This window comes from Ornithodoros turicata, chromosome 1, assembly GCF_037126465.1.
Source record: "Ornithodoros turicata isolate Travis chromosome 1, ASM3712646v1, whole genome shotgun sequence".
Lineage (NCBI taxonomy): Eukaryota > Metazoa > Arthropoda > Arachnida > Ixodida > Argasidae > Ornithodoros > Ornithodoros turicata.
This window is the reverse complement of record NC_088201.1, coordinates 147,628,097-147,636,925: the sequence shown is the minus strand read 5'-3', so window position 1 is coordinate 147,636,925 and position 8,829 is coordinate 147,628,097.

The following is an 8,829-nucleotide window of genomic DNA, read 5'->3' as shown; positions in this document are numbered from 1 at the left end:
TGGTTTACACGGCAAGGGGAACATGCTGTAGGAGAGCGTTTGCAACTACGAAATTTACTTAAACACTGGGTACTTCAATTATCAAAGTTGGATATTCATAATTGGGTATTCAGTTATCTAAAATTCATTAACTTATTAACATGTTGTCGTTTCTTTCTTCTCCGTAATTACGGAGAAGAATTCAACGACAACATGTTTTCTTCAACAAATGGTATTAAAAATGATCAAAACCCGTAAATTGATGTCATCGATTGATCGTAGAATGTAGATTTACTCGAGAGTAATGTGTTTGAAGATTGAAAAGCCGTCTAAGGCAATTCTTACTGTACGAAGGAAAGTAATGAGACTGACCAGCACAAGAAATAATGTATCTTTAAACTAAATGTTTTTAAAGGCCAAATAAAATTCAGCAGCTTGAGCCTAACTGCAATACATAATGCAATAATGAAACTCGCGTGAGTGTAGGAAATTTTATAATCACTGGCAGTACGCGCGACGATTACTTGAGCGGTAACAGATGTCAAATGTTGAGGACAATCGGAGCCCAAAGCCTTGGATTCGAGTGGCCACAAACACAGAAAGTAGATCGCTCAAGTCCCAGAGAAATAAGGAAAATTGAGTGCTAAGATTGGATCCCCTTAAATCACACTGGATGGCTCGTAGGCACACAGAAATGACAGCTCTCAAATAAATATATCGCGTTAATAGCTGATACGAGCATTTTTGTGTCCTTGCTTTTGCTTGATTACTCTCCAGGTGCATTTTGCCATGGATGTCAAGGGCATCATCGCAGCTGAAGCACACCTCAATGACTGCTATTTTCTATCTGCCTTCGTGTTTGCAAAGACACCAGTGCTTTCACGTACAATGTACTAAAAGTCGAGTGCAATAGGGGTGGACGGTACGGGTGTTGTCAATGTGCTGCAGTTTCACGAGGCTGTTCAAGATTTTCCACCTACCCATCTACCCCTATTGCATTCGACTTTCAGTACATTGTGCTGCCTGAGACGCTTCGAGCTTGTGACATTGGTGGGTCTCGATGTTAGGGTTCGGCATAATTCGAATATTTCTGATACGGATGCGAATGCCATTCGTCGGGCATTTAATCGGAACTGCAAATCGAGCATGAAGAAAATTTCGAATATGAGACTTCATAGTTGTTGTTTTTCTTTTTTCAAACCGAGGACATTCGAATTCAGAATCCGCCCACGTTAACCGATGTGTCACACAGATCACACATAGCCAGGGTTGCTTCATAGGTATTCCTGTATCCGACGCACTTATTGCGGAATGAAAGGGGACGCTTTGGAATGGTCTTAGCGCAATGAACTTGGTAAGACCTCCTTAAAGGTGAACTCAGCTGACCCCCTTTTTTTGTCTACGGCATGTACTGCAGCAAATAAAACTAACTGATACAAAATAACGACGAGGGCCTTCGACCTGCAGTGCGCGGGTGCAAATCGTCTCTGCCTGGTACCTTCGAAGGACTCTGCAGGTGGTAAGCCGTGGCGTCGCCTGTTCCCGTGGCATGTGGCTTGTACCGTAGTCTGTGCAGACGGATACGAAGGAAAACATATAAGTAGTAAAGAGAAAATACAAAACAGGAACACAAAAATCTAAAAATGGCATGAAGTATGGTAATTGACACGTGTATATCTTGTGGCATTCAATTAAACATTTTTAAAGATTCGTTCACGATTATAACTCAAGATCTTTTCAGGAAAGCAAGCGCCACCTGTGGCACGCAAGGGATCATGGGAGCTTAGAGCGTCCTAGAGTATTACAGGATGACCAGAGGCGGGGGTAGAGGAAGAACAACAACATTCCCGGTGTGCACAGCGGAAGCGTCTGCTGGGGGAAACCGTAACCGAAGCAGACGACAGAGCAGTGTCCCTCAAATGTTCCCATGCTGCTTTACGCGCGCGCATGGTGGCGCGCGCATCTTTTTGAAATCGTCTATTGATCCCAGGGGGGTCGGACTCGCTCAAAAAAGCGTGACCACACGGGAGCTGCCATCCGTTGGTCATGGAAGGCGTTGCCTTCCGTTGGCTGCTTCATTCCGCTAAACTTGATGTGCTCGTTTTCCTAAATTGACCACTTGCTATCTAAATTGGGCGTACTGTGTGCGTATCTCATATGTATTCGTTAAAGAAATAAGCAGTGAATATCTTCGCACTACAACACTTGCTTGTGTGCTGCCGTTCGTTCGTCACTTTATTATCACAAAACTCGACAGACCAGAGCATAGAATGGCGGGTGGTTCAGTTTTTGCCATTTCCGGTTCCCGTTGGTTCGCAGAGCAGCATGAAAATGGCGGTTTACTGTGTGTACTCTTCTTTGGAATTCCTGTCGTCTTCGGAAATACATGCCTGTATTTGTTACGATGGGTAACGATTTATTGATTTCGCTCGCAAAGCATACAAACGCCATTTCAACACGTCATAGGCGATAAACATCTTCATCCGTATCGGTGGAAAGCAAAGGGTTGGTGGTGTCGCAGGTAATCTCATAGATAATATATGATTCACGTTTGATATGGCAACGTTCACCTTGTGATTCCGATAGCACTACTCAATTCTGCATGTATCACAAAACTTCGTGTGTACGCAATTACACGGCTGGCCTCGCTTCCAACGGTGGACGCCGCTGCCTCTGTCGGCTCGTTCCCCGTTTGTCATCCCACGTGACTGCACAGGGTCGGCAACAAACGGAGCAGCTCCGCTGTCGTTAGGGGGCTGAAATTCGTCCACTAACACTGTCCATGACCAACGGATGGCTGCGCCCGGGCGGTCACGCTCGGGGATAGGAGAATTCCATCGACGGAGCGCCAAGTACGTTCTCTGGAGTCTTCCTATATTAACTCTATGATTGATCCACGATATCTTACCATGCAGTAGCACCGACACTGTCAAAAATATATTGCAACGTCGCATTCACAACTGCAGCATATTTAGACTTGTAAGATCAAGCCGTTCCTTCGCAGGTCACGCGACGTTTATGCATGCTTGACCTGTGCTGCTGCACGTCACTGGTCACATCAGGCTAATAGCATACCTCACGACGTCCCCTCGTTGTGCGATGAGCTTTTTTCACGGCGGGAGGGATTCTTCAAAGGTGTGCGGAACAGAGACCTCGCTCTGTATGTCATCTGCAGATTTTTACATACAAACACAGCCAGCTCCTATTTCGTTACCGCAAATTCTCGAAACGAGGGTACTGCGCGCACTTCTGCATTCTCTTTAGTTCATCGACCCTTATGAGAGTCAATAGTACATTTACAAGGGAGTTGTCGTCTGAATTAGGGTGTCCAGTATAGTCATCTGCAGGCAGTTGGACCATAGATGGTCTCACAACTTCGAACAGCTCGTTCTTAGCATTTTTATTTCTAGATCGAATAGACATTGCACTACAAGACTGTCCCTTTCACAACAGGTTGACATGTAACCACATAAACTAAAACGCCAATCGAGAATGACTGTGTCAGCTATTACAGAGACTGGTTATTCAATTATTTTTCATTTTTTTAGAATAACCGACTCGGGTTATTACTAGAGGTTTTCTCGTCCATTTTAGTCCAAGTGCCATCTCAAGTAGTCCAGGTGCCATCTAAAATAATCTGAGCGCCATTCAATTTAATCCGGGCGTCGTCTGAAAAAACCCAGATGCTATTTAATTTAATCCGGGTGGCATCTGAATTAATCCATGGTGTTTTTAAGCACTATAACCGTGTTCACTCGGGTAACATTTTTGTAGAGTATTTTATTGGAAGAAAAAGTAAAAAAAGAAACAGCTGATGGAAATGAAGTTGCGCCGTGTCTTATGTGGAACATTCGCACGAGGCTGAGATATTGGCTGTTGGAGCGGAAGTACAGCAAACGACGGCACTGGTGCTGTCGTCTGCTACACAATATCTTCTGATTGAACTGTTGGATATTCCGCGCAGTCAGAAGAGCCCGAAAAGGCATGACTCACATAGCAGACTACACAACTGGTGCTGTCGTCTGCTATAGGATATCTTGTGACTGAACTGCAGGATATTCCACGCGGTTAGAAGAACACGGAAAGGCATGATGCTCATAGTAGACGACACCAGTGTTGCTGTCGTCTGCTACACAATAACTTCTGACTGAACTGTTGGATATTCCGCGCGCGCGGTTAGCAGAACGCGAAAAGGCATGATGCTCATAGTAGACGACACCAGTGTTGCTGTCGTCTGCGAAGGAATATCTTGTGACTCGGCCGTAGGATATTCTCTGCAGTTTGAAGAGCACAGAAAGGCATCGCGCACATCGCGCAGCTTAGTCACAATATATTCCGTAGCAGACAACAGGATCAATGGTGTCGTCTGCAATATGAGTCATGCATTTTGTGCTCTTCTAACCACGTGGAATATCCTGCAGCTCAGTGAGAAGACGTTCTGTAGCAGACGACAGCACCAGTGGTGTCGTCTGCTATGAGAGCCATGCCTTTTCGCGCCATTCTAATTGCGCGAAATATTCAGCAGTTCAGTAAGAAGATATTCTGTAGCAGACGACACTACCAGAGGTGTCGTCTGCCATAGGAGTCATGCCTTTTCGTGCTCTTCTAACCGTGTGGGATATCCTGCAGCTCAGTCAGAAGATATTCTGTTGCAGACGACATGACCAATGGTGTCGTATGCTATGCTTCTGCTTTACCACTCCATATCTCGGTTCCGTGCGAATGCTCAACACAAGACGCAGTATAATTTAAGTCCTGTAAGCAGCTTTTACTTTTCCTTCCACTACGTGTCTGTAGAATATTCTGCTGGGATATCCCTCGTGTGAGTGCTCAAAAACACCGTGGATTAATTCAGATGGCACCCGGATTAAATGGAATGCCGCTCGGATTATTTCAGATGGCACTTGGACTAAAATGGACGGGAAAACCTGTAGTATTACTCGTATAATTCATAGTAGTATTAGTATTTTGCATTATAATACCTCAAATGAATTGCATGGTGTATTAGTTTTATAATACTGATTCCTGGAAGTATTATGCATTTCTATAAATATCAGTATTACTGCCCACCCCTGCTATGCCATAGAGGGTTAAAGAACTTATGGAACACTTCCTCTGAACTGGACTTAAATTACGAATAATCCCTCGCATCACCCCTCGAGGCCTCTATGGGAATCCCCATAGGCTTTTCAAACTGTTTTGCGCCATCGGAGAACGTGAAAAAAAAAATGTACAAGTATCCGGCGATGCAGAATCAAAAATAACAAACACGATTAAGAGCATCAACTATTTTCTATATACATTAAAAACAAGACTTCCGTGCAGTAGGCTGCACTTCTTCAGGTTTGAGGACCTGTTACAAGCAGGTGAAGCATACATATCAAAAACAAGTCACATGGTACAAGAAAAAGGGTGAGGGTGAAGAGAACTACAAACGCAATACCAATATAAACAAAAATAAAAATAAACAAAAGCAAAACGCAATCAACAGAAGGTGGCTGGACAAGGTCAGACTGACATACAGACGGGTCGGGGTTGTACGTGGAGGAAACCAATGAACATCACATGAATAGGCACAGCAAGTTGGTGCAAAGAGCTTTAGAATGCGTACGGGGAATTAGGGCTCAAGGGCGAAGGATTAAGGACACGCAGCACCTTGATGGCTAAGAGCTTCCAGACTCTGGGAAAGTGGTGCGGAGTTCGTGGTTTACTGATAGTGTATCATCGTGTATGATGTGAAAAATGGTATCAAATCATACTACAATAAAGAGACTCATAGTATAAAGGACTGCTACTCAGTAATAGGCCGCCGTACACGTTGATGCCTTGCGGCTGTAACGTTGCAAATTTCGAAATGAAATAGGACTCGATTTTTGCGTTTGACGTCATTAGCGTACCCGGATTCTAAAATGGTGATGACTATGTGCGTACGCAGATCATGTCCCGGAAGATTAAAATGCAGCGATACAGGTGACTGAAGTTTATTTTTTTTTTGCACCAGAAAGAATTATTTGATTTGCATGAAGTTTGTTTTCAATTAAAGTGTGTACCAATATCTAGGGAATAATGGTTTTAGAATTTTTACCTCCGGCTTAGGAATCTTCCTATCGTAGGAGAAAGTATTCCTATGGCTATACAAAATATCGAACGCCACAGATAAGGAATCCAAAATGAATCGCAGGTTTTTACTGTAGGATACCCCAGGATGTCGAGAGACTCGCGGACAATGAAGCTCAGTTTCGCGTCTTTCACGTCATCGCGGATCCCCTCCATCGGCTTGCCGAAAACTTCCATGAGTTGCTTACGCCGAAGATGGTGCCTTCCGCGAATTGTTTTGGCCGCTGGGCAATGTTTGCGTACAAATTCTCCAAGGAGACCATCAGTCTGCTTGAGGCTTATTCCAGTCTTGGCCTATGTGCTCACGAACTTCTGAATGACACGTTCCGCCTTCTTTTCCTTTTCACGCTGACGACAGCCAACTTCAGACGTTGTCTGCGCACCTATCGCTTTCTTCCCTAGACTTACCATGTCTTGTTGTCAATGCGAGATGTTCCCTCATAAGATCGTACGGTTTCTTCGCCGGATCAGACGGCAGCACCAAGTTATAAAAACGGAACGCGAGCACGCCCAAGTAACACATGGTACGCTAGTATGTATGTCTAAAAATGGGGTAATTTGAGACTTTAGGGATAGCGATAAATTTAGACATCTAGGAGCCGTCCATTACGCTATACATTATTTAGACGTCTAAGAAGGGGTGACCTGTGATAAAACAGTGATAAAAGTGATAAAACAGTGCGCCTGCTCGGGGAAAGGGATCGCGCGCGTCCAAACCGCGAGGCCCGCGTTGCGCTCGCACGGGGAATCGCGCGCGTCGCGTCCCGAGAACGGGTCCGCGCGCGGCTCGCGTGGGGCGCGGTTCGGGAGCACTGTTTTATCACTTAAACAGCAGCAGAGCTCACCATTGTAGTACCCTCGCGATAAATCTTTTATTCCAGCGCCAGCAGACCCAAGCAGGGTACCCAAGCTTGCAGCCAGCGATGCTGGAATGATTATTTTATTTGATTTCATTTCATTTTGAGTCATTATCGGCTCACCTATTTAGTGAAGACCTATGAACACATGTTAAGTAGTTTGGTTTAAAAATGACGAGAGCTACAGTGTGTAGCGAATGATGTTCACATTTGTCCGTTCTGCTCTATAGTATTCTTGCAAAATATATGGGTGCAAGAAAATAAAAGGAAAACGAAGAAGACAATTCACTCCTGTATGATGAGCGCTGCGTAGAAGCACGGCACCATTTTCTTTGTGGAGGTATAGCGAACGCGCATTCCTTTCTTTCTTTTTTGGTTCGCGTCGGCCGAGTGGCGATATCCTATTACATCCGGAACGAGGACCTATCGCTTTGCGATCGCATACAAGAGTGAGCCATCTTTTGACGATGGTAGGATAATTATTGACCTGAGGAATAATATGGATTTATGTGGTTGTGAGAATGGACTTTGTGTTTGTGAGTGTGAAAATGTGAGTGTGTGTCTGTGTATGTGTGCGCGCGGGCGCGCGCGCTTTCCTGAACCAGGGATCCCACTTGACAAGTAAGTTCTTTGTGTGTGCCTTTTCATGTGACACGAGTGATACATTTATGTACTATTGCGTGGAATAGTGGCTTAAAAAATAAGGGTAGCAGCGCTTGCATTGCTATCTGTAGGATAGACCGAGAGCGTTTTTAATGGAATTACCTCGCGAACCTGGTGAAGTCTTCGTTTTGGGCAGGCTATTTTATGAGAGCCGGTCCTGTTGCGATGCATTTGATACGCTTTCCTGAAGCAGCGTGCTTTGTTCTTGTAGTGTGGTTTACACCTTTATCAATAGAAATGAATAGAAGTGTTTGTTTGTTTGTTTGTTTGTTAGTTAGTATGTATCTGTCACGTTCGTAGCGCTGTTCAAGCGCTAGCCGCGTAGCGATTAGCGGTGATTCTCCGATTATTCCTGAGCGGTACGACTTAAGCCTTTTCCCTGCTCACTTAAGCAAATTTGTGTATCCCTGTCCTGTGACACAAATGCGTGTAATTTTTCGCGGTTCTTTTCTTCTGTCACTTCTTTTACTCAGAATGTAGGTGAGGGGGGGGGAAAGTCAGCATCCAGGTAGAGCAGGAGAAAGCCGCTCGGTAGAGGAGAGTTCATGAGAATGGAATTTGTTTGTTTTTTGTTATATATCGTTGAGTGTCAGTATTCACTAGAGGTTTGCGAATATTCGAAATTTCGAATATTGTTCGAATATTGTTGATATTCCAACCCTATTCGTATTCGAAAATTTGATAATCGAGAAATTCGAATATTCGAAAATTTCGAATAATGGAGCACAAGCGCCAGCATTCCCGCTAAAATGAACAGAATTCCAGGTATTGGGATTAATCTTGCGAAAATTCCACGTTTGGCACGTCCTTAGCGCGATTTCCAATTGGAATCGGACTTCATGTGCATCTAGCAAAACCGCAAGTTGGCTTCACAGCATGCTTCCGCGCATTGCGTGCAGCCAACTTTAAGGCACAACGTCTGGTAGGCTACCTAGCCGATTTGATTTTTTTAATGTGTGCTTTCGTTATTTTTTAAAAGATAGTACAGACTCGAAGAAGTGTTTGTTTGTTTGTTAGTATGTGTCTGTCACCTTCGTAGCGCTGTTCAGGCTTTATTTTCTTTGCAAAAATTCAGACTTTATGGTATTAAGCTGTTCGAGTAGAAGTGACTTTCCGTGCTCGCTTAAGATAGATTGTGTATCCCTGTCCTGTGCTTTCTTCACGCAGGGCCAATGCAAATGAGTATTTAGCATTATGCAATAATTATCTGATA